General features: G+C 44.2%; 1 protein-coding gene across 5 annotated transcripts in view; it reads right to left on the bottom strand.

The window, feature by feature from the left end:
• Window positions 1–24,701, bottom strand: part of LOC139688373 (rho GTPase-activating protein conundrum-like) — a 221,268-nt gene that overhangs the window by 131,751 nt on the left and 64,816 nt on the right. The window lies entirely within an intron of this gene.

Raw genomic sequence — 24,701 nt, forward strand, 5'->3', positions numbered from 1 at the left:
AACCCGGGCCCTCTCGGTGGGAAGCATGTACGTTAGCGTCACCACACCATCCCAATCCCCATACAATACAAGACAACCAACATATTTTACCGATTAAAAATTAAAGGTATTTCGTGGAAAATTGCCAATTTTTAATTAATTATGATATTCCACCATATGACGCCTGAAACGTCTCTTTTTATATATTTTACGGAGTTTTGCAAGGTGTAAAACCATGAGGTTGTCGAAGTCAATAATAATCAAACTTTGCGGTTTTTCGGGACACACGTCGAACTATTTTTGGGCATCATTTTTTGAAGGTACGTAACATCTATGAACACTGACGAAGTTGGAGAAGGGTAGCGGGTTTGGGGCGTCAAAAAAAGAGAGGCCATTTTAGACCGCGGACGTCTTTTCTCGAAGGCACACTTGCAACGCACGTGCCAATTCACGCAAGGGGGTCGATGGGAAGGGAGGCGGGGGGGGGGGGGGAGGGAGGACTAGCCGGCCGGACTGACGGACAGGTCGGAGGAGCCAAGGGCAAAGCGAAACTAAATGCTCCAGTTAACGGCGCTGAGGGAGGCATAGGAGAGAAGTAAAAGTGTTGCCCGCTTCGCACCACGTCCTTCAACTTTCGTTCCTCCTCTGGTGAAACGCGAAAGATCGCTCGCGAGCCCCAAGACTTCAAAGCGCACTCAACAGAATCCACGGCTATTCGGAGAAAATTGAATTCCGCCCACGACCGTTCTAAAACTTCATCGGATCAAACATTCATTCCATTATTCCAAGCTCTTTTTCAATATCCCAAGACGGGGATGTATAGGCCTAGTTTTTCCCACGTGACAACAAGCACAATAATACTTTGCCGTTTGCGAAATGTAACTAAACATGTCAAAAAATACTTGCGAGTTATATGACATAAAACACATGGGGACGATCTCAAAACGTCTACATGACATTGGACAATGCATACTTTTACTTCCTTTCCGAAAGCAGATGCACTAAGGACTGATATCATTCGATTATTTTTCGCAAATTTAGCACAAATGCACGTTATATCGCGTTGTCATCCGAAGCCACATTTACTGGCGGGCTTTCGTAGAGATTTACCGAAAGTTTATCGTGAATATTTCATACGATACGTCTGAAAAAGAATTCTCTTTTTGGAATGAAAAAAAAACATTACTTCGCCCTACTCATTTTGTCGTGATATGCGGACTTAGCTATCTACTTTAACCAAAAATATATTTTTTAAATGAAAAAATAAAACACGCAAATCACAAACTTTTTGCAAATCGTAAAAGTCGCAACTTTTTTTAGGATAAAATTTGGTTGAATCAATTTTAACGCGCGTTGGTCCAACGATTTGACTGATTTCCAGGTCAAGTTTCTTTGTTGGATGACATTCGCACGGACGAAGTGCATGGAATCGCTTTGAGATCACAACTCCAGGAGCGGACTACGGCGTCCAAAATCGAGAGTGGCCGGGTGAGGGTGCTCGAGCGCACGACCGAAGCACGGAATTCGCTCGGGGGGCGGGGAAGGGGACCTCCCGCGGGGGGGGGGGGGAGACGAAGAGAAAGAGTGTGTGTGGGGTGCTGGCAGAGTCGGAGCGTGGTCAGGGAAGCGCGTCGTGTGTTCTATCTTGATGCGAGAGAGGTGCTTCTCAAAAGAAAACTTACAATTCAATACACCCTCGAGCACCAACTCATTTCGGGCACCTTTAAATTAATTTTTTTAACACTCCCCCCCCCCACGATTGCGTTGACGAGATCAACATGATTTCCCCACAATTGCATCTCCACGTCGGCCGCTCATTACACGGAATTACATTGCCGAAATATCCGACTAACTGATGCCACCGTCCTATTCCTCTCGAGTGTTAGTGAGGAATTCGACCAATTCTTCGTCATCACACGCCGTTTCGCGTGCCTCTGGCATCACCGAGGTTGGCTCAGCACCGAAGCTTTGGTTTTAACGACGGCTCGAATTGACATCGCAATTTAAAAGGAACGTTTTTCTCATAATGAACAACCAAATTCCCATATCATGTTCCCGGTTAGCATATCAAAGCCTCGACAGCTAAAAAACAAGCCCTTTTCCCTATTTTTGGGGGGCAATGTATTAAATAGGATAGAGCTGGGCTGGGCTAACGGGAGGGGCCCGGGCCTGATTCCAGATGACGCCTCTGGGTGCCCTCTGCTTCACCCAAGCGGAGTCATTTTTCGGCTATCGGATCTTCCTGGGAAATCCCCGAGGCGGCACAGGGAATAAGAAGACGACTCCCCATACACTGTTAATGTGCGAATTTCATCCCGCCGTTTGGCTAATTATCGGGCGAGCTCTACTCTCACGTACGCTCCACAGAGAATTCGAAGTCGCAATTTCAAGTTTCTCCAGCTGTTACACTACTTCCAAGATCCACAGACCCTACTCAGGCAGCCTTGGGATTAAGAATGGCCCATTGCGAGTGTATCCCAATGACAAGAGTGTTCTTATGGAGATACGTGAAGGCGTGCTGCACATATTATGGAATCGAACAGCAAGAGAACGCCAGCACATTCAACGAAGCGAACCAGGATCCAGCGACATTTCTCCCCTTCGAGCACTCCTTTCAAAAAAGAAACAATCTCCCTCTTCAAACCGTTAATCCAAAGAAAGGCTCGAAATCTCAGAAATTCTACTCCTCCATTCGAGTACGCTCACGAATAACGACCTTGCTCTCGATGTAAGATCATTTTGGAAAGTCCAGAGTGGGTCCCGGAGTGAGAGAGAGAGAGGTTTCTCCCGTAACATCATGTCCACGAGGCCGTGACGGGAGAAAAACTCACTCTCCGTCATCTGTCATTCAATCACGGGAACATCAAATAAGTTTCGAAAAGGACAATCATCACACGGCGAAACTTAACCAATTAGAACCGAAAAACAGTCACGTGCGCGGACCGCATTAATGATATTCCGCAACGGCCAAATTCTCGCCGTCGCTTAGCAAATGCCGACCCGATATAGGGGTATATACAATAAATGCGCGAACAGGTGTAATCTGGCGGCCATGACGAGGACTATAGCTCAGCCCACTAGCGGCGCTAGTTGCCTGATACCCAATGAGCTATCTGTGCTGGGCGGATCGTCGAGCTGTGCGTATGTTGCCAATTATGTTGGTTTCTGCTATCATTTTTTTACTGTTTGCCGAAAATGGAAATGGAAGATATCACGGAGCAACGAAGCAACGCCAACGTTTTTCGTGAGGTACGGAAAAGTTATCAAGTGATTGCTGAAATGTTGACAGTTGTTTAATGGTGATAATGCTCTGAAGGAAACATCCGTATTCAAGTGGATTTAGCGTTTTAAAGATGGCCGACAAGACGCCACGGATGATGCAAGGCCGGGACGACCTTCACCGCCCTTGTTGACGACAACATTGATCGTGTGCGCTCCCTTGTCCTCAACCATCGTCGAAAAACTGTTCGAATGATGAACTGAATATCGGAAAATCAACAGTGCACACTAAATTTTTACCCGAACACGATGAATGGATCCTGTACCATGAAAACGCATCTGCACATTCAGGATTGATTGCTCGCCAGTTTCTGGCCAAATATTCAGTCACCTTGATCCTTGATCATCCTCCTTATTCGCCAGATCTCGCCCCCTGCGACTTTTTCCGATTCCCAAAATGCAAGAATGTGATGAGGAGACGTCACAGGGAAGATTTGGGCACCATAAAGCAAGAAACGGCGAGATAACTAAAAAGCCCAACTGCCGAGGATTTCCAAGGGTGCTTTGAACAGTGTATGAACAGTAACTTTGAAGTGAATGATAAGAAGATGGAATAAGTGCATAGCAACGAATGGAGAGAACTTTGAACAGGGGGACAAAATCGATGTAGACTAAATTTTGCAAAATAAAGTTTTTACGGCCTCAGTTCGCGTATTTATTGGACAGAAAAGTACATAAATGCTTCATCGTTTAAAACAGCAAAAGCGATTAGCATTTGTATGAATCAACACTAATGGGTATCAAACGGTTTAAGCCCTAAAAGACCTCCTGCGGATTTACGGCACTTGCTCATGCCCGTCTAATTGCACCGAATTCCGCCGCTTTTGGCGCGAGCACACTAGGTCACCACCACAAAGCTTCGCACCCATTGATTCGGACTCGCAAAGGGAAACCTAAGCGCAAAGCAGCTTTCTCCGAACTGCATAGCTCAATTACGAAAAGCTTATCACATTTTATTTTTTGACATGCACGGATGAGGAGCGAACCGTTTTCGTATTTCAGCGTGGATACAATTCCCAGAAAGCTCGCACGCGAAAAATCATCAGCCTATTAAAACAGGGCGAGATAACAATCGGAGTCAACGGAACCAGTGAAGAGATCATGCGACATTTTCTCGTATTTTTAAGTTGATTGGCAAAAGGAATATTTGGAAGAGGGGAGCCCATTCGAGCCTGGTGGTTACCGCGTTCGGCTTTGTAGGGATGGTCCCGGGTTCGAGCCCCGGCCTAGGGGAAATGCCTAAAATAAAAGCGATGCTTGATACTCTGTCCTACCCGCCATGGACGGTGCAAGAACTTCGGGAAATTAAAGCTTAGTGGGAAATGGAATGTGGTGGCGGCACAGGGAAGGGAAATTGTCGCCCCCAGTTGGCGCGTGAATTTCAGGATGAACTCAAACCTAATGTGTCCGAACTAATTTTGTTGGATTGACCACCGTGAATGAAGGAGGTACCGGGAGGGGTTCAATAATCGATGAAAATGGCAACGAATCAGACGAAGTCGGACACGGAGATGCGGCTAAAAGATCCCAAAATTCCGTCACGCTTGCCAGCAACATGTCACACCAACTGCAAGCGCAAAATGAAACGCCACGCACCAAATAGGAGACAATGCTTCATTCAACTTTCTTACGATACGAGCCAGCACAACGAAAGAACCAAAAATTCGAACTCAATGGAACCAGGGGGGAGGGGAAATACAAAAAAAAAACCCGACGGCTCGAGAGAAAGAGAGCAAAAAGGATCACAGATTTATGAAACACGCGCAAGCGTGATGTGAAGTGCACATTACCAGCGGGTGCGAGATAGGCACCAGGCGAGAGGACAATGCGGGCGATGGTGGGAGCCATTCCCACTCCTCCCTCTCCCGCTCGCATCAGGGCGCCCGAAATAAAACGGCTGCAGGTAACGGCACATGCCGCGGGGGAACATCTCTGGGAGGGGGGGGGAGGAAGCGGCGGCGGTGGAAGAAGGGAGCGGGCAACGTAGATCGACGACCTTTCGTTGACCCGGGAGGTGAGCGGACAGGGACATTCCTCCCCACCCGGCTGGTTAAATTAAGATTTTTAGGGCCGCCACCTCAATTCCTCTCGGAGGGTCTCCACGCTCTCTTGAGCAAAACACTCTCTCTTGAGAGAGAGAGCGATGGGCACCCCCGAGTGGCGGCGGTGACACGCGGCAGGAACGGCTGCCCCCGCCGTGGCCACCTTCTCTCCGAGCGGTACCCACACACGACCGCGTGTGTCCACACCCGATGCACCCCAGGAGCAAAACCACACCGATGATGCACCGTACCGTGATGATTCGCAGATTCCATTTGACAGTAGCTAGGGAACGAATAGCGTCCCCCCTCCCCCGCCTCGTTGTGGAATAACCAAAAAAACATCGCACAGTTCACAATCACCACCGTCATGAAATGAATTGAACTCCTGTGAGGATTTAGCTCTTAAGAACTCAGTCGAAATGAATTCGCTTTTTTCAAACGCGATTACGCGGCGTCTATTCACTTCACTGAAATGAGACACGACCACCGGGTTAATCCGCCAAAGATTTTCCTTACATCACGCACCGGTTTATGAAGTGAAATATCAATTTCATGTCTCAAATGACTCGCGACTCGCTACAAAATGAAACCCCCTGTCCCCCAGCTGTTTCCTGTTCACACGTCTCCGTAAAACGGCAATCAGCTCATGAGGAATTAGCGGGATCACTTTAAAATAAATGTGCGCGCCAAGTTTTCAATACGAGAATGATTGCACACGTTAAACTTGATTAGCATTTCATTTTCATGCTTTAACCCTTCGCAGACTGATTGAAATTCCAAACAGTTAACTATGCGTCGATGGACAACCTCCACTCTGCTACCACTCTCCTCGATCATCATCATTAGTATTTCAAACCTAAGATTGGTTAAATGCAGCCCTCCATTCTTCCCTATTTAGTGTTAGTTCCCTCACCCTCTCCTGACAGGTCCCCTATTTTACGTCGTCCTTAATTTGCCCCATGTACTTGTCTCTTGGCCTTCCTCGCGGGATCTTTCCTTCTATTATATTCCTAATCAATCCATCGTGCTTCAAGGTATGTCCAATCCATCTAGTTCTTCTTTGCCGAAGAGTTCTCCATATAATCCTTTCCTCTTCTGCTCTTCTATATACTTCCTCGTTCTTTACTTTGTCTGTCCATTTAATCTTCAGCATTCTCCTCCAGCACCATGTTTCAAATGCTTCTGTTCTTTGTTGGTCCACTTTTCCAATATTCCATGTCTCCGATCCGTAGAGTGCCACGCTCCACACGAACGTTTTGACGAACTGCTTCCTTGTTTCCAACCTTAGGTTCTTTGCCCATAGTAGTAGTTGCCTCTTCTCAATGAACGCCTCCTTTGCTTGGGCTATTCTTGGCTTGATATCGGTCGAGCTTCTTCCATTCCATGTTTTGCTACTGTCCAGGTAGATGAAGGATTCCACTTGCTCTAGTTTCACTCCTCGAATGGTGATATCTGCATTAAGCTTCTGTTTTTTCGGTAGGCGTGCAAAATTAAATATTACGTGAAAATAACTTTTTCCCCCTACTCACCACCTATATATTAAAATTTAATCCGCGGCAGAAGCTTCCATCGTAATCCACAGCCACAAGGAAAATTATGATAGTCAAATGCGCGGATTAGGTCGGGTAATCGGGAAAGCTATCCGTCAGAGTAATGGACCATATTCCAAACATACACGTATGAATTGATTTTCCATTGCAAAAAAAATTAGGTGAATTAAGAGATGACCATCAAGTTTAATAAGATTTCATTTAAGGTCCAATGCAATATTCGATAGTTTCAGTATCGGAATTCATCAAATTAAAGATAAAATCACTTTTTGTAAAATGACTCATTCGCGATGACAGCTAATGCAAATACGTGCATATGTCACCAGGGAGGGAAGGGTGAACGTCCGAGAATGAGTGGATCATGAAAGAGAGTGATGAGGTGGGGGGTCAAGGGCTGACCATCGTCTTGACCAACTTCATCGATTTCTTTCATGGTTGTCGTCCGTTTCCACTTGAAATTTCAAATAATGAACCTGGACTCACAACAAAATTTGCTGTCTCCGGCGTAACTTTTTGGAATTTATATATCATATTGAAATGAAATGAAATTATTGACTTAGTATTTCCATAAAATTTGTGAAACTGTGTGGATTTACAAAGTCAATAATTTCATTTCAATGTCGGTTCAAAATATTTTACCTCACTCCACATTTCCCCACGATGGCTAAATCTCCGCCACGTTAGCCAACCTATAAATGTTCCATTATTGTACGCGCATGCGCGATTTGTTCGTTTTTTTTTCAATCAGACCCGATACTTAAGACAAATCGGATGTCCTTTTGAAATAAATACATTAATGAGACAACTCAAACGCCAGTTCCCATAAAATTACACAAAAAATGAAACCAAAGAGGAGAAGTGAAGTAAACATTGACGGACAGGAAACATGAAAATAATGAGTAATTAGAAGCATGTACATATCGAATGAAAAGTGCGTGGTCTGTGCAATAAATGCCCGAACTGGTACCATCTGGCGGCCATAAACGCGGACTATAGCCCTGCCCACTAGCGGCGCTAGTTGCCTGATACAATACCCAATGAGTCGTCTGTGCTTGGCGGATCGTCGAGCTGTGCGTATGGTGCGAGTTATGTTAGTTTCTGCTGTCCTTTTTTTTACTGTTTGTCGACAATGGAAATGGACGATATCACGGTGCAATGAAGCAGCGTCAAGTTTTTTAATGAAGTGCGGTGTAAAAGTTTTCAAGAAATTACTGAAATTTTGACAGCTGTTTACGGTGATAATGCTCTGAAGAAAACATCCGTATTCAAGTGGATTTAGCGTTTTAAAGATGGCCGACAAGACGCCACGGATGATGCAAGGCCGGAACGATCTTCAACCACCTATGTTGACGGCAACATTGATCGTGTGCGGTCCCTTGTCCTTACCGATCGTCGAAAAACTGTCCGAAAGATAGTTGATGAACTGAATTAAGGAAATTCAACAATATTTTAACCGAAAATGATGGATGGACCCTTCGCCATGACAATGCACCTGCACATTCAGCATTGATTGTTCACCAGTTTCCGGCCAAAAATTCAATCACCATTCTTGATCATCCTCCTTATTCGTCAGATCTCGCCCCTTGCGACTTTTTCCTATTCCCACAACAGAAAAGTATCATGTGGGGACATCACTGGGAAGATTTGGGCACAATACATTAAAGAAAAGTTGTAAAGCAAGAAAAGACGAGAAAACTAAAAAGCCTAATTGCCATGAGGACTTCCAAGGGTGTGCTTTTAACACTGAAAAATAAGATGGAATAAGTGCATAGCAACGAATTGAGATTACTTTGAAGGGGACAAAATCGATTTAGACTAAATTTTGCAAAATAAAGTTTTTAATGGCCTCAGTTCGCGTATTTATGTGACAGGGTAGTAGGCATCACATTCTTCTATGGGAGAAAGGAGGATCATTTGGTTGTTGCGTCCCTCCAGAACCTACCTCAACCGGTAGATTACCTACAATAATAACGACAATATTACTTTTCGTACGTTCTTCTTTCGAATGATAATCCATGGACAGCAAAGTGCACGCAAAATGAGTGTTCTCTGCTCGCCGCACGCATATCGAGGAACGCACCCAGCGAAAATCACGACTGAACTCACTCCAAGGAAGGAACTCCAAGATAACCAACTCTCGCCCGCGAAGCTTTAAAAAAAAAAACTCATTCATGCGCGCTAAGCATAGTATTTTTACCCAAGAGGGTAAGCAGCGCAAGGACTCCACTTGTCTTCCCGCAAATTCAACCCCGTTAATCGAATCGGGGACGTAAATAACCCGGTCGTATTCGTGGTTCGAAGACCTGGAGAAGCTGAATGGAACGCAGCCGAAACTTCATTTGTCGGAAAGTTTCATAAACCGAAAAGAATAAAAACATGCAACGGCAATGGAAGGAGAGGGTGCGGTCCAGCGACGGGACGCCCAACCGGCAAGGAGATATCCCTGGACCCCAAAGCAAGCGGGGGTTGAGGAGGTCTCTTTCCTTCCTCCCCATCGCTCGCTAAAAATAGGAGATGATGGGAGGGAGTGGGAGGGAGGGAGGCGACAGCAGACGACGAACAGAGGGCGAAGTGGTCGTCGTCTGGCGGGAAGGGAAACGGGATGTTTGGGGAGGAAGAGCAGCGCATAAACAAGAGCAGCAATCGAGACGAGAGCGCGCCCCGCGGCATGAGCGCTCCTTCCAACATGCACACACGCACGCACCTCTCGAGTCGCGAATGCGGATTTCGACGATTGATAATATGGAAGAAACTCGGGAGAGACGTCGTTGTTTGGCCAGACGTCGGGCGAGCGGTCATAAGGTCCCTGCTCCCAACTACGTTTTTCTCTTCTCATCCGCGACTCACAATCCGGCTGACATATCCGAATGCTCGACGAGATAAATATATGTAAATATATATGAGTGTGTGTGTATATATATATATATATATATATATATATATATATACACATATACATTTATCAACCTAACATAATATAACTATATATATATAGCAACAAACAATATAGAAACACATATAAAGATCACTCACACGTTATTTCTTGATCATTTCGACGGAATTCTGCTCCGTCTTCATCGGAAGATAAAGAAGTAATGAGAAGTAGTTACTTCTATATCTTCCGATGAAGACGGAGCAGAATTCCATAAGTAATTCCGCAGAAATGATCAAGAAATAACGTGTGAGTGATCTTTTTATGTGTTTCTATATTGTTTGTTGATGTCCAATTTATTATTCAACACATCCGTATTACGTCGACGAAATCATATATATATATATATCACCTATATATACATATATATTGATATATATATATATATATAGGGGAAATATATATATATCTTTTTATGTGTTTCTATATTGTTTGTTGATGTCCAATTTATTATTCAACACATCCGTATTACGTCGACGAAATCAAATATATATATATATATATATATATATATATATATATATATATATGTGTATATATATATATGTGTATATATATGTATATATATATGATATATATATATATATATGTATACACACACATATATATGTATATACACATACATATCCCCTCCCCGGACTACAACCTTGACGTGGTGGAAGGCCTTGTGCGTTCCGATGACCCCTAGAGCTGTACTGACGGGAGTAATAATAATTGCTCCGGGTAGGGTCACCCATGCCAGATAGGTCGAAGGTTAGGAGCCAGACGAAAGGTAGTCCACGCAGCGTCTGTTCCTCAGTGAGGCGGCTGAAATGGCGTCTTACCCCAGTGGGGCGGCCAGCAAGAGATGGTGTCACGTTAAAAACACTATTGAGGAAGGCAACGGAAAACCACCTTAATTATCATTCCCAAGATTTAAATGATGGATACTTCAGAGAATATGAGTCCTGGCAACAACGGGGCTCGGCCCAATCGGCCGTGTGTCGGGCCCGGCAGCGGGGGAGGCAAGGCTTCCGCGGTCGTCATCCCACGAAACCCTTGCAAGGGAAAACCAGCAGCAGCAGGACAGAAGACTCAGGAGAAGAAGACCACATTAGTTAGAATAGGAACGTGGAATGTTAGGACAATGATGAGGACAGGAAAATTGGAGAATGTTAAGCGAGAGATGGAAAGGGGAAATATAGATATTTTAGGTCTATGCGAGGTTAGATGGAAAGATAGCGGGGATTACTGGAGTGATAAGTATAGAATAATATACAGTGGTGGGGACGAGAGCCAACGAGGGGTTGCCATAGTATTAAATGAAGAGGTAGGAAGAAGCGTAGTCAACATAGAGCAGGTAACGGATAGAATATTACTAGTAGGGATAAAAGCAGAACCGACGAACTTGGTTATTATTCAGGTATACATGCCGCCGAGCAACCATACGGAGGAAGAGGTCGATAGGATATACGATCAATTAGAGGACATAATCGCGTGTGTTGCTGCAGGGAAACATTGGATAGTGATGGGGGATTGGAATGCTCGAAAACTCTCCGGTCAAAGGGATCATAACAAAGAGATCATACTCTCAGTACGTACCCCAAAATAAAAAGGACACCGAAACGCTTAAAAATACCGATACATGCGGAATGCAACGGTGGAAAAAATTAAAATCTCGCCTACAAAACTGGTCAAGGGAGCCATGACTAACATTGTCCAGGCGACTTCATCGGATGGTAGGCGAAAGGAAACCCCCCGTATACCTCGATGCTTAAGATTAATGGTTTTCGAGACATTCAGTACGGTGAGTAACGGGCTGCCCGGTTGACCAAGGGCGGTGGGTTCGAATCCCACGTCAGACATGAGTTCTGTGCCGTCTTCAGTATGAATTGCTGGAATTAAACATCAAGACGTGGCCTCAACCGCATGTATAACTAACGACTATCTTGGATCCAATTACTTACAACTCCCTTCGCCACGACTAAATGAAGCATTTAGATTAGAAACAAATTAAACGAGGGCATCTACTTAGTTTCACTAGCCTTCTTCCGTATCAAGATTTCGCCTCCTCCTCCTCATTAAGAGCAGGATTTCAACATCGCGACTTCGGAATCGCTAGCCTCGCACGCGATTTCAACGCAAAAGTGAATTTCGGATCTTAGAAAATGGGCGACCACTTTCACCAGCGTCGCATAAATTCTTTGAGAAGAGAGAGAGAGGGGGGGGGGGGTTCGCTCTACTCCTCCGAAGCGAGCAAGCAAGCAAGTAAGCAAGCAATCGGTAGGGCGAGGGAGACAAGGGGGGGGGAAGATTTCACCCCGGCGAAATGATTGTAATTCGCTCAAAAGGCTGCGCGAAAATATCAATATCTCACCTTTCTTAGCCCAGTCGGCGCATTTCAAAAGTAAATGAAGAGCGAAAGGCACACTTGCTTGTACCAATCCCCCAATACGCTCTCCCTAGCTTTTCCCACAAACCTCATTCTTTGCTTAGGCTTTCCTTATCACATTGTTCTCTTTCTTCACTGTCATTAACTTGGAGTATGTGTACGTGTATCCTTAATTTACACATGTATATGTATGTATGGGTGTATATGTGCGTAATTATGCATGTATTCATGTATATATATATATATATATATATATATATATATATATATATATATATATATATTCGATTCCGCCTTCCCCACCTCTACTGTGTTCGTCCTTTATACGTGTTCCTATCCCTTTTCCTTATATATGTTTCTGTATATATGAGTATTTATTCGCCGTTTGGCGGGATTTCGTGTTTGAATGTGTATTTGGCCAATGTGGCTCATCTCTTTCTTCTGGCTATGCGTGCCACGAAACGCACTGTTCTTTTCCTGTATGATGTTGTATGAATTCTAACCACTGTCCTTTCCTCTTGTGTATTGTCTATTTCTCCTTTGGTGGGTGAAACAGCCCCCTGACGCCATCTCTTGGCTAAAGAATCGGGGCGCTTGGCGACATATAAGACCCACGGATCTCAGGGTAAATTACGTATCCTCGATAGCTCAAGTGGTTAAGAGCATCCGCCCGGCAAGTGGAAAGATCCGGTGTTCGAGTCCCGGTTGAGGAAATATTTTTACTCTTGTGATCCGTTCGATTCCGCCTTCCCCACCTCTACTGTGTTCGTCCTTTATACGTGTTCCTATCCCTTTTCCTTATATATGTTTCTGTATATATGAGTATATATATGCAGGTATGTATATGTGTGTATGCAAGTGTGTGTATGCGTATATGGTTATGTGTGTGTGTATTTGTGTATATGTATGTACATGCATATATACGTATATATATATATATATATATATATATATATATATATATATATATATATATATATATATTTCTAATTTTTCTTTTCGTATGCAAAACTGTGCTAAATGAATTAATGTCTGTCTAAATGTATGAATGTTTACATATGAATGTAACTATAAGTTTAATGCCTAATATAATATGTATACGACGTATGAGTTAAATGGAAGAAGGGACCATTAGGTCTCAATTTCGCCCAAATAAAGACTTCTATCTATCTATCTAAAACGGCGCATCAATCAGTGAGAATTGCTCTAAATAACTCGGGATTGCCATGTATTCAATGAATTTCCTCATGTTTCGAAGTTTTCCAGGGCTGATTATGAATTTCTCTCACACGGCTTCCAGGCAAACACAAGAGAAAATCACTCGAACTAAATCTCACATTGAGGAGGAAAATATATACGAGGGTCATCCGGAAAGTAGTACCCGTTCGTGAAATAAAGACACAAAAGTAAATATTAACAAACATAAAAAATTTTATTTGAAAGAGGATACTTTAAACTACTTCTCAACATAATCTCCAAGCAAATTAAGGCATTTGTCATAACGTGTGACAAGTTTCTGTATTCCTGCTGCATAGTCCTTCGCCGCCAGCTCATTGAGATACGCGAGGGACCCATCTTGCACAAATTTTTGCATAATGCAGATGGTGTTTAACAATTTCATGAACAATTGTTCGAGAAACATTGGGAAAATGCTCACAGATGTCATCAATTGTGACGCGCCGATCGTTCCTCACGAATTCGTCAACTGAGCTCACCAGTTGGTCTGTAATGACAGACGGTCTCTCCGAACGCTCATCGTCGTGTGTGTTCCCCCTCCCCATGTTGAAGTTGCGACACCACCGCCGAACAGACGACTCGTCCATTACATTGTCTCCATACACCTCCTTTAATTGGCGATGAATATCACATGGGCGAACGTTTCTTGCATTGAGGAATTTAATCACTGCCCTCACTTCAAAACTGGCGGCGTTCTCAATTTTTTTAAACATTGTAAACAATCACAGAAACAACACAGGCAATGCTAGCGTCACGCAACTTGGCTCAGAGAAGGCAGACAAGCCACTGAAGCTATCTGACCTCGTCCAGCGGCTACTCGCGTCGTCAGCACTTCATGCGGCACGAACGGGTACTACTTTCCGGATGACCCTCGTACATACGTATTAATTTAGTCTGTCTTTTGTCGAGAGAATTTGGGGTTTCCTCACAGCATGAGACACAAACCAAGGAATGAACAATACGATCCATTTGGAATGGTAATTACAGCACAGAGAGAGAGAGTGTGGACCACCTGACACTTGGGGACATCAACAGAAGAGATGTTCAGAACAGCTGTTCAGAGAAAATGACGTCGTAAATGTAAATTATAACGCTTGGCTTCGATGGAGTATATGTACGACATGAAAAATAAAATTGTTTACAGCGTACTTTTATTAATGCAGCGAATGCATGGTGGCGGCGGTGGTTTATCTTTCGAAAGAGAAACGGCGTCCCAATTCGTCGCTCTGCAGGTCGGCTATGTATATCTTAGTCAAATACCCCTGCCCAGGAAGTCTGGGATATATGAGAGGCCAGTTCAGATACTACAAATTACATATTAGATTGTTTATGGCTCAAATTTGTGGACGTTCATGTTCATTAAATGAGGGAAATAATGTATTTTTCCACTGTTCTTTATTTTGGTAATACTAGTTTCAATACTTAGGCGTCATCTGGTGACTGATGATGACGCCTAAGCATTGAAACTAGTAATACCAAAATAAAGAACAGTGGAAATATGCATTGGGTTCTTCATTTAATGACTACTAATCACATTTAACTCGCTCTTTAGCTCTGCATACAATCAGCCACTCTTCATTCCATCCGAATTGCCCATCCTTTTCCTCCGCCTCGCTTTCCCAGAATTCTCCCCATTTTCACCGTCATCCCATCTCAGCGTCTCCCGCATCCACTCACTCGTCCTACCGTCTTCGAATTTATCTCGTCTTTCCATGCCCAGACCTTCGTCTGTTTTCTGTTCCCTACTTCTGTTATCCATCCTTCTCCACACCCAAATCTAAAAAGGTCTCCACTTCATCCTCTTAACTAAATGAACACGTTCCCGAGTCATAAAACCATGTAGATGGTACAATGAGAGAGCAATCGGGCGCAATGCTCAGGGCGCCAACGAGAATGCTACGGTAATTAATCGGGTTAGTGAATGTATGAATCGAGGCGTGATGATGATGACGTCATGCAGGGTGGGCAATCATTTTCTAGATTTCCATTCTTGACTTTTTCCCAGAATTTTCCCTTCTTTTCATTTCATTTCTTTTTTACCTCTCGATTGTCTTGAAGGTCAGAACGTATCAATTTTAATCACCCCCCCCCCCACATCTCTGCGCGTGTCACTAGTATATAACTAAAAGTTGGTCGCAGTTAAGGTTTTCTTCCAGGCGAGATGACCGATGCCCAAATGGAAAGAAAGATCTTTCCACTCGGAGAATTCCCAGTCCTATCCCCGATTTCCGTATTTTCCGAAAAACTGGACTCTTTTTTTCCGAAATTTTTTTGACAAGTCCGAATAAATCCAAACCTATTCCCGAATGAAAGGTGGCCCTGATAGGAACATGTGCCAATTTTAACCGAAGACGCAACACGAAGGATTCTCGTCACCATATGACCTTGAAGGTCAGCATGCTGCAGAATAATTCACCCCCGCGAAGGGAATCGAATCCTGGACCGAGGCATGGTCAAGGATGCAGGGCACACAGATCCGTACCTCATTCATATGCGATCCGCAGACTATGTACCCAGACCAACCGCCCTTCGCGGATCAATTCATCCCACTACGGAATGACCGAAGGCGAGCAGTTTTGGGCGTGTTTGAGAGAATTGGCTCGCGAGAACGCAAAGAGGAAAACACGCGCAGTTGAAACGCTTCGGCGATAATGCGTCGCGGGGCTCGGAAATATAAAATACCGAGGGAACTTTCATCAGCAGCACCTTAAAACTTATGGGAACGCGCTTGTATCCTTCACTCGCCTTAAATAGACATCCGCGCAATCACTACAGTTCCAAATGGGTTAACCACGACCGCTTATGAAAAGAATGGCACTCTTGGAATCACACCAACACAACTCCATTAAGCGAAGGCAGGGGAACGGGGACCATTGCTCAAACCTAGACTTTTAAGCGGAACAGTATGGCGAGACAGTAACGAAAAGAGCTCAAAAGAGACTCTTTCCATACCAATGAATCAAAAGAACAAATGATTTTCCTACGAATTTAACCCTAGAACGGTAACGGGGTGAAAAAACCCCAGAGCGGGTTGAAATCTCGCGCCAAACGAGAACGGCTTACGTTTGCGACTCGGGACCTTTCCCATAATTCACGTCAATCAATGTTTCACGTGATTCTACATTTTAAAAAAAACGAAAAAAATGAGCCCTAATGGGACTCTCATAGTCATAATGGGTGTGAGATACGAGTTTTTGAAAATTGTCAAACCCACGTCACCAGAATGGGTTGAGAAAAAATAGCGTTACCGTTTAAGGGTTGAAATGATTTTGATTCAGAAGACTTAACTAGACGAGCGTCGATTTTGGATAAGTACAAACTTGATCATTGAAAAAAACACTGGGGAACGTAATTCAACCAATTTCCCCCAGATGAAATCCCGAATTACGCCAATGTTCTTGGGGCGGTTGATTACGCCACACACAAAACGAGGAATGTCCGTTTCTCGTGCAGAGACGGGCGAGAATACCTTCGGATCTCGGGCGTGGAGCTTCCAAACGAAACAATCCTTCCCCTTCTCCCTTAAAGCTCCCAACAAAACTCATCATTTGGACGTTTCGGAAGCACATATTTAACACGGCAGGCACTTTCTATGGAAGAGGGGAGACGTGCCTCGGCCCTAATGGTGCCCTCAATGTTCGCGCTACTTCCACCGTCGGCAAACCATAACAGCTCCCTCCGTAATACACACACACACACATCCTTTGGAACCTTACTCCCATTTAGTTTCAATTAAAGAACTCTCGGGAGTGATCGAGTTTCACAGATGTATAATCACATATTGAACGGCCAGGCTGAAATTTTTCCGAGCGGAGAAATTATAGCTCGCGAAAAGTTAGAAGATGAAATAGGCCAAGAAAAATATGTTATCGGCGGGAAACTTTCTCGCGGCGCCGAGAGACATAAATCAAGGTCACGTGACTCCATGCTTGGGACGAGCCGAAAGGGAATCGCCGCCGGCGGTCAGCAGCAGAGGGCGTGCCATCGGTGTCAAAAGGGAGAATTGACGTGAAGCGGCCGACAAAGACTTGGAAAGGCGTGTACACGATCATCAATTATCAAGCAGGACATTAATGCAAACCTTAATTGATGACCATCTGCAAAAGACAAACGTTTCACTTCGAGTTTTCGTAAAGCAAACTTGGTGAATCCTCGATAGCACCGTTGCTAATGAAGCATACTTATCTAATTACCCGCAGAGCAATATATGCTCCGGAAGAAAATAAAATGGTTCGACTTCTGAGCTTCTTGGTGAAGTCCAGCATTTATCTAAAAAAAACCATAAACACAGTAATCAACCCGAAGGTCGGTTTGGTAGGTAGAGTTCACCCAGCACTAAGCCCTATAAGGCGTGTGAATTTCCCAAATTATTAGGGTAATAAGGGGTCCAGTTCCTAAATACCCTGTGCCGGTAATGGTTTCCCAGGAAGATCCGGTATCCGAAAAATCCCATAGCTTGGGTGGAGCTGAGGGTGCCCAGAGAGGCTTGCCCGGGACTCGAACTCGGGTTTAATAATGGAGAACGATTAATAATAAGCATTCCTCGACATAATAAACTCTATTGACACACCACAACTTTATCATTAATTTTTAAGGTGAATATGAGGTGGTGCAGACGAATACGGTTTCATGATACGCACCCACCAAGACTCCCAGGCAATGCGTTGATTTGCTCTGATTCCATATTAATATTGACTAACGCGGGAAATGGTTCGTGTATAACACGTGCGCGTTAATATTAGTTTAAACGCCAATAGCGGCTATTAGGAGCGGTCGATTAGCTAGGCGTATGAAGATTTTCGTCAAAAAATATTAATTAACGCCAATGGTGTCGGTCCACTTGAATTCTTAAATATTCTTCACTGATGAATTGACGAAGAAAAAAACATGGCGAAGACCATTGGAAGCCACTTAGATACGATAAAATATATCAATAATTACATTACTTAATAAATGCGTAGCGTAGTTCAATTAAAAAATCAAAATCCAGCATAAAATATTCCTGAGGAAAATATTAACGAAAAAACGCAGTTATTGCTATAACCGTGGAGACCTTTAATTTGCCCACCGGTCGGAGTTTTTCGTTCTCACAATTACAGACATAAGAGGGCGATTTTGCAATTACACATTAATCCCATGGAAATGCCTGCTCAACTCAGATAACGTCAAGAGAAAGCCAAACACACGAAGCGGCGTTTGGCCATTCGAGTCCGTACGCCCAGGTCAAACGTGTATAACGAAGGGGGGGACCGCATTGATCCCAACATGAGCTTATGACGAAAACCGCTGATCAAATGGATACGGTTAACATGGACACGGATATCAAAGCCTTTCGAAAAGCGATTAGCTCCATCTGTTCAGTCGATACGACCTAACCACCACTCGCAACGGGTTCTTCGAGGCGCGAGAAAAGCATCGCTTTTCCTTCGTGGTCACTCTGGCAACCCGCAGGTACACTGAGGCGGTCCGGAAAATTCAGCCTTAATCCCCTTCCGCATTTCCCGAAAGCGAAAGACTGAAATCACTGAAACCAAGGGGAACTGAAAAAGAAGTAGCACTAGAATAGGCAGGACGGGCAAGATTTGATGAAACAAAGGAATAAAAACACTATCAGAGTTAAAGATTCTCCAGGCAAGGATACGGCCACCATATCATAAAATATGATATTTTTTACTTTGCGCGTGATAAATATCACGATTAATGTACTTGTTGCATTCGTGTATATACTCTTTCTCTCTCTATACATATATATATGTGTGTGTGTTTATATATATATATATATATATATATATATATATATACACATACATACATACATACATACACACACACACTCATATTTAAGTGTATGCTCGTGTATATAGTATATGTATTGTGTGTGAATGTCATTATAAATTGTATGGCCTTTACATAATATATATAATGATGGATTAAATAGAAGAGGGGACCATTTGGACTCAATTTCGCCCAAATAAAGACCTCTATACAAATTTTTAAGACTAAGCATTCCCAATACACAACGATTTCAACGTGAGTGATATCGCTGCATTATGTCCACGAACATCCTTGGCTTTTCGACCTTGGCAGTACCAAAAACCTCATCCGTCTTTGAACCTCGACAATTAGGGAGCCTCGATTGGGCGATGGGGTGTCGGAAATGAAAGCTTTGGCCCAGATATTGATAGCGACACACTTCCGCGAACCGGAGTTTCGCAACCCTGCCCTAAGACACTCGAACTTGTATATTTGCACACCAAAATCAGACGACATACGAACGATCTCCGACCGAATCCAAAAAAGGAACACACCTCGCATCAAGACTTCGGCACGAAAAAAAGCCACATTATGTTTGGCCAAGATCCTGCGAAATGCGAATCGAGCGAGAACACAAACCTCTCCACATCGGAGGCGATGATGATGATGTTTATGTATCGCGATTAGTGCCCACCCAAATCGAAGCCAATCCCCAAGGTCGTCGATATCGCAGTCGACACACACGCGCGGCGACGGTGGCGCCAGATCGAACGTTCCACTGACGGCGGGTCGAAATGCGTGGCCCCGCCGGGAAAAGGGGAGCGGGTTCTCGTTAAATGGTCGCCGGGTAGAGGGGCCTTTGGAGTCCTTCGATGGCATTTGGAAGAGCGGGTATGGGGAGGAGGCTGCGGGGGCAGACGCACTCACGTGGTGGGAAACGGTGAGAGGGGGGAGGGGCGCGGCGAAGGTGGGTTTGGGGGGTGGGGGAGGTTCCTCACATATTCCCCCGGGGCGGCGTCCTTGTCCCAGTGCCGCCCCCACCTCCGTCCTCCGCCGCCGATTTTGACCCCTTCTTGGGCGAGTGAAGGAAATGGCGCGCGGAGTGCGAGCCGGAGGTCCAGGCGGCAACGAAGAACGCCCGTGAAGAGATAAATCCAAGGAAAGAAAACGACAGCGACGTGACCGATCGACTCTTTTGACGCCGCCATTTCCCGTCCCCACCCCAGTCCCCCCCTCTCTCCCGCGTGGTTCTTTCGGGGTCAAGTTGTGTGGTGTGGGAAGGATTTTTCCTTTAAAATTTTCTTAAACAACAGGTTTCGGTCAGAGGTCACGTTTTCGGTGGATCCGGAGAAGTCACCGTCCTGTGCCGTGACCTCTACGGGAATAAACTCCATAGCGATAATGATTCCGGGTCTGTCCCCACACATTCCTGCATGCTAAACACCATTAAAATAAACTTAAAATAGGTCCGACTACACTCGGTGGAATCGCTCCATATTGGAGTGGAATCAACAACTTTGTGTTCCACCAATTCTTTCAATACATACGACTCGGGTTGAGTCACACAGAATGATATCTTCGGGTTTGAAGGAAACATGCACATTGAATAAATTTGTGGAATACGAAGTTGTGTTCACTTGGCCCCATCACTATTAAAATCATTCATTTTTTTGGCTATTTACGAGGTGTTTACCACGCCGATGGTCGGCATTAATGCATTTTATACGCGAGACGCGCTAGCTGTGAGGAGAGTGTATACTTATGACACCATTTAAGGGAGTGGGTAACTATGGTGACGCTGGGATCAGTATGATAGAAATGATCGCGGCGTTGCGCGTAAGAAGTAAATAGATGTGGAAAGAGATCACAAATGTAGGGTAATAGATAGCAAAAATTCCACTTGCCACCCTCAGCGCCATTGGGAATAATTAGTTCTACTCAATTGCATGCACTTTCACTAACCACGTGTGTTTTGTTGTCAAAACCCTTTCTTTCCGCATAACCACATTGCAATACCATTAAATAAGCCAGTGCAGTTAGATACAAATCCTCATTTTTTTCTCCGAACTATTAGGAATCATAATATTAAGAAACCGAAGTCACTTTAGAAATATTAAAAACATTGAATTTTCCAGTCGGAACAAAATTAAACATTGCAAAGACATCAGGTATATTTGTTGGTGCATGTGTAAGGGCTGTACGGGTTTTTTTGCATGAATGCTAATCATGCTTTGTTTGTGGATTGTATAAATTTTTGGCAGGTGTTTTTTTCTTAGTCTTCATTACAAGTGGTGCCCTAACACCCCCGCCACACGCCCTGGCGGCGGCTTTCGGAGTATTAGGTAGACGTAGATGTCGTGTGCGTGTGAACACGAGAGGAAAGACTTACTGATGGTTGGCATAGGCATAAAAGACACGTCAACGTCATCCAGATCCTGGAATGACGGAAGTATTGCTATAAAAACTAGAACTTCGATTTATTCACTACGCATAATTTAGAAGGGTAAACATTAGATGCCGACGATTACGCTGAAATCAAACTACCGTATCGGCTCGATCCAATGAGGTTGATGAGACAATTCCATGTACAACAGTACAAAATAATGGAATATAGCCTCTCGTTTAACATACCATTCGCGTAATTCCCTTTTTAGCCAGGCTTTCTTGGCTACTCCTATGACGAGCTTTCCAGCCGAGAATTGGGTTTTCTTACACTGAAGGTTGATGAATTTCGGGAAAACTCCAAGGGATACGCAGCGACTGTTGAAGATGTTCAATGGCGCATTCCGGTATTTGATGGAGAGTCAGTCTTCTGTAGTGGCTTGCCTTAACTGCGTTACTGGCGCACTTAATAAAATCTGTCGTCTCCGGCGTAACATTAGAGTATTTGCATTTGCAAACCACCTGTTGATGACGTTCAACGTCGAAACCTTGATCGTGTTTTTAAATGAAGTGTGTGGAAGTACAAAGTCAAATATTTCATTTCAATAAAGTACAAATACCGAGGAAAGATATCGCGCGCTGAAACTCCCACTGAATGATGAGAGGTTCGAAAATCGTTTGGGAAGGTATCGTGAAGGATGCGGTTACACTGCTTTTCCATTTATTTGCGGCGCACTGGGAACTCGCACGCGTCAGTGTGGTTGATTCTATTCATTTCTTCTTCCATCCAACAAATATTTCCGTGGATTGCAGTCTCTTTCACGACATCATAAAATTGCCAGCAAAGCGGTTTTCCATAGAGTCTGGGACCAATTCAAACCCGCACTAATTTTTCCACCACTTGCAATATTGGTCCGGATTCACACTATGCTTCCACAACGAGCCCCACCACATTCCCGGAATTCGCGCTGACCCAATCGGGCCCGGCGCATTAGGCGGGCGGGTTGGCCACTGACCTACATTAATCCCCTGGCGTTTGGCGTTTCGGAAGCACGATCCTCGCGACTCAAAAAAATATCAACAACCAACCACTGAAACGTGTTCCCCACATATAGAAGCTCATGGAATCCTCGTCAATTACCTGCTCTTGAATTTCTAAATGGAGCGGCTGCTAGCAATCGTAGAATGCCCCACTACACCACCACCTCCTACCCTATTTCGTCCGACCAATAATTGTAAACACATTACAATTGAAACCAATTTACTTTTCCTTTCATCGTTGGTGACCTAGAATCGATTGGTAACAATTCTGCGACAACAGCAAAAAAGGGGGCTTATAAGATTTCGTTCGGTAGTCCACGGTGACAGTGAACTGCAAAATACGAGGGTAGGCTGAAAACTAAAGCACACATGCTTGTAAACCAAAAACGAAATGACCTCCAGAAGCACTCGTGATGGCACGTGGAAGTAACATTCCCACTCAACACGAATGCGCAGGTTTGAGGTTATTGCATTGATCCAGTGTATTTCGAGAAGTGGAAGTATGGAGACGTGTTCTAGTGCTATGTCAACGCGAGTTAAACAGTATGACTTAAAAAGTGACTCCTACTGAGATTCTTCGTCGTTTGAAGGCTGTTTATGGTGACGATGCTGTTGATAGGCCTACTGTAAATCGATGGGTAGTAGAATTTAGTGGTTGCGAGCCTGGAAAAGCCATAATTGTTGATGAAACACGCAGCGGACGTCCGTTCACTGCCACAGACGATTAACATCGCAAACTCGTCGAATATTTTATTCAAAATGACCGGCGAATCACTCAAAAGCGTATCGCAAACCGAATTGGAATATCCAAGGAAGAATTTTGTCGTGTTAAAGGCAGCCTGGCGCCAATAATCTTGCAGCATGACAACGCTCGTCCACACACCTCGCGCGCAACTGGAAAGGCTCTGCGAAACCCACCCTTCTTAGTCCCCCGATCTTGCGTTTCGCGATTTTTTTCCTCAACTCAAGAGCTACCTAAAGGGTAATCATTACACCTCGGACGATGAGGTGAAGGCAGCTGTCAAGTCATGGATTCGAGAAAAGTCGGAAGAGTTTTCAGTGACGGAATGAAAAAAACTTGTTACACGCTGGGAGAAATGTGTTAGCCTTAATACGGAAATGTTATACGTTAGGCAACACCACATCCATCTTTGCCACCCACCTCTTGGAGAAGAACCATTCCCCGGATTTTGAATTTAAGCCGTTGCACAAATTCCATAAGAGCAAGAAATTGGACGCTCTCGAGAGTTTAGAGATTATCCAACGGAGAAACCAGAAGATAGAGCTACTTAATGACATTCAGTTCCTCTCGTGCCCCTCCCCACTTTTGTCCATTAACTTTCCTCAGTGCCCTTTATGATGACACCTTTCCCCCCCCTCCTCCCCCCGAAGAGTGAGCTGCCCGCACTTCGGGGGTTCCATTGGTTTTTCCTGCCTTTCTCTTCATGACAAACCCCCCCTTCCCCCCGCTCCCTCCTCCCCTGCCACCCCTTCTTGTAGCTTGGTATACTATATATATCCCATCTCCTTGTAATTTTCCTCACCTGATGATGATACAGTGTATCGAAACCATGGTCTGCAATAAAGTTTTAACTGTGGAAAATTGCAACGAAGTTTTCATTATGTCTCGATTCCACAACATCACGCCTGACTCTTCACTTTTCGTACATATATGATTTTAAAACTTAAGAATTGTACTTTAATGTACTCTTTTGCCCGATCGTGCTATTTGTTTTTGTTTGTGGTCTACAAGAATGTGTGCATTACTTTTCAGCCAACTCTTGTATTAAGGGGCCAAACGTTGTATCCGAATACAAGTAATTCGCTGACGATCAGTCAAATGTGGACGCAAACCAGGCACCGTATCAGAAAAAAAGAAAGCATTCCTTATTGCTGATGTTAACGGGTTATTAAAAAGATTCTAGGGCCCCACGACTGCCCGGGATACCGTGCGGCTCCCCCAAGGTTTCCAGGGAACCGTCCGTCAACAGATCAAAGAGTGATAGTGATGAACACGCGAACTATACATTTCATGCATCAATGGTCATCATTTATAAATTATTAAAGATTATATTTAAGAGTCGGAAAATTACGACGCTTCGGGTAAAAAAAGCAAAAAAAACAACGAAAACTTA

Source organism: Hetaerina americana, unplaced genomic scaffold (assembly GCF_022747635.1).
Source record: "Hetaerina americana unplaced genomic scaffold, ioHetAmer1.1.p SCAF_2, whole genome shotgun sequence".
Lineage (NCBI taxonomy): Eukaryota > Metazoa > Arthropoda > Insecta > Odonata > Calopterygidae > Hetaerina > Hetaerina americana.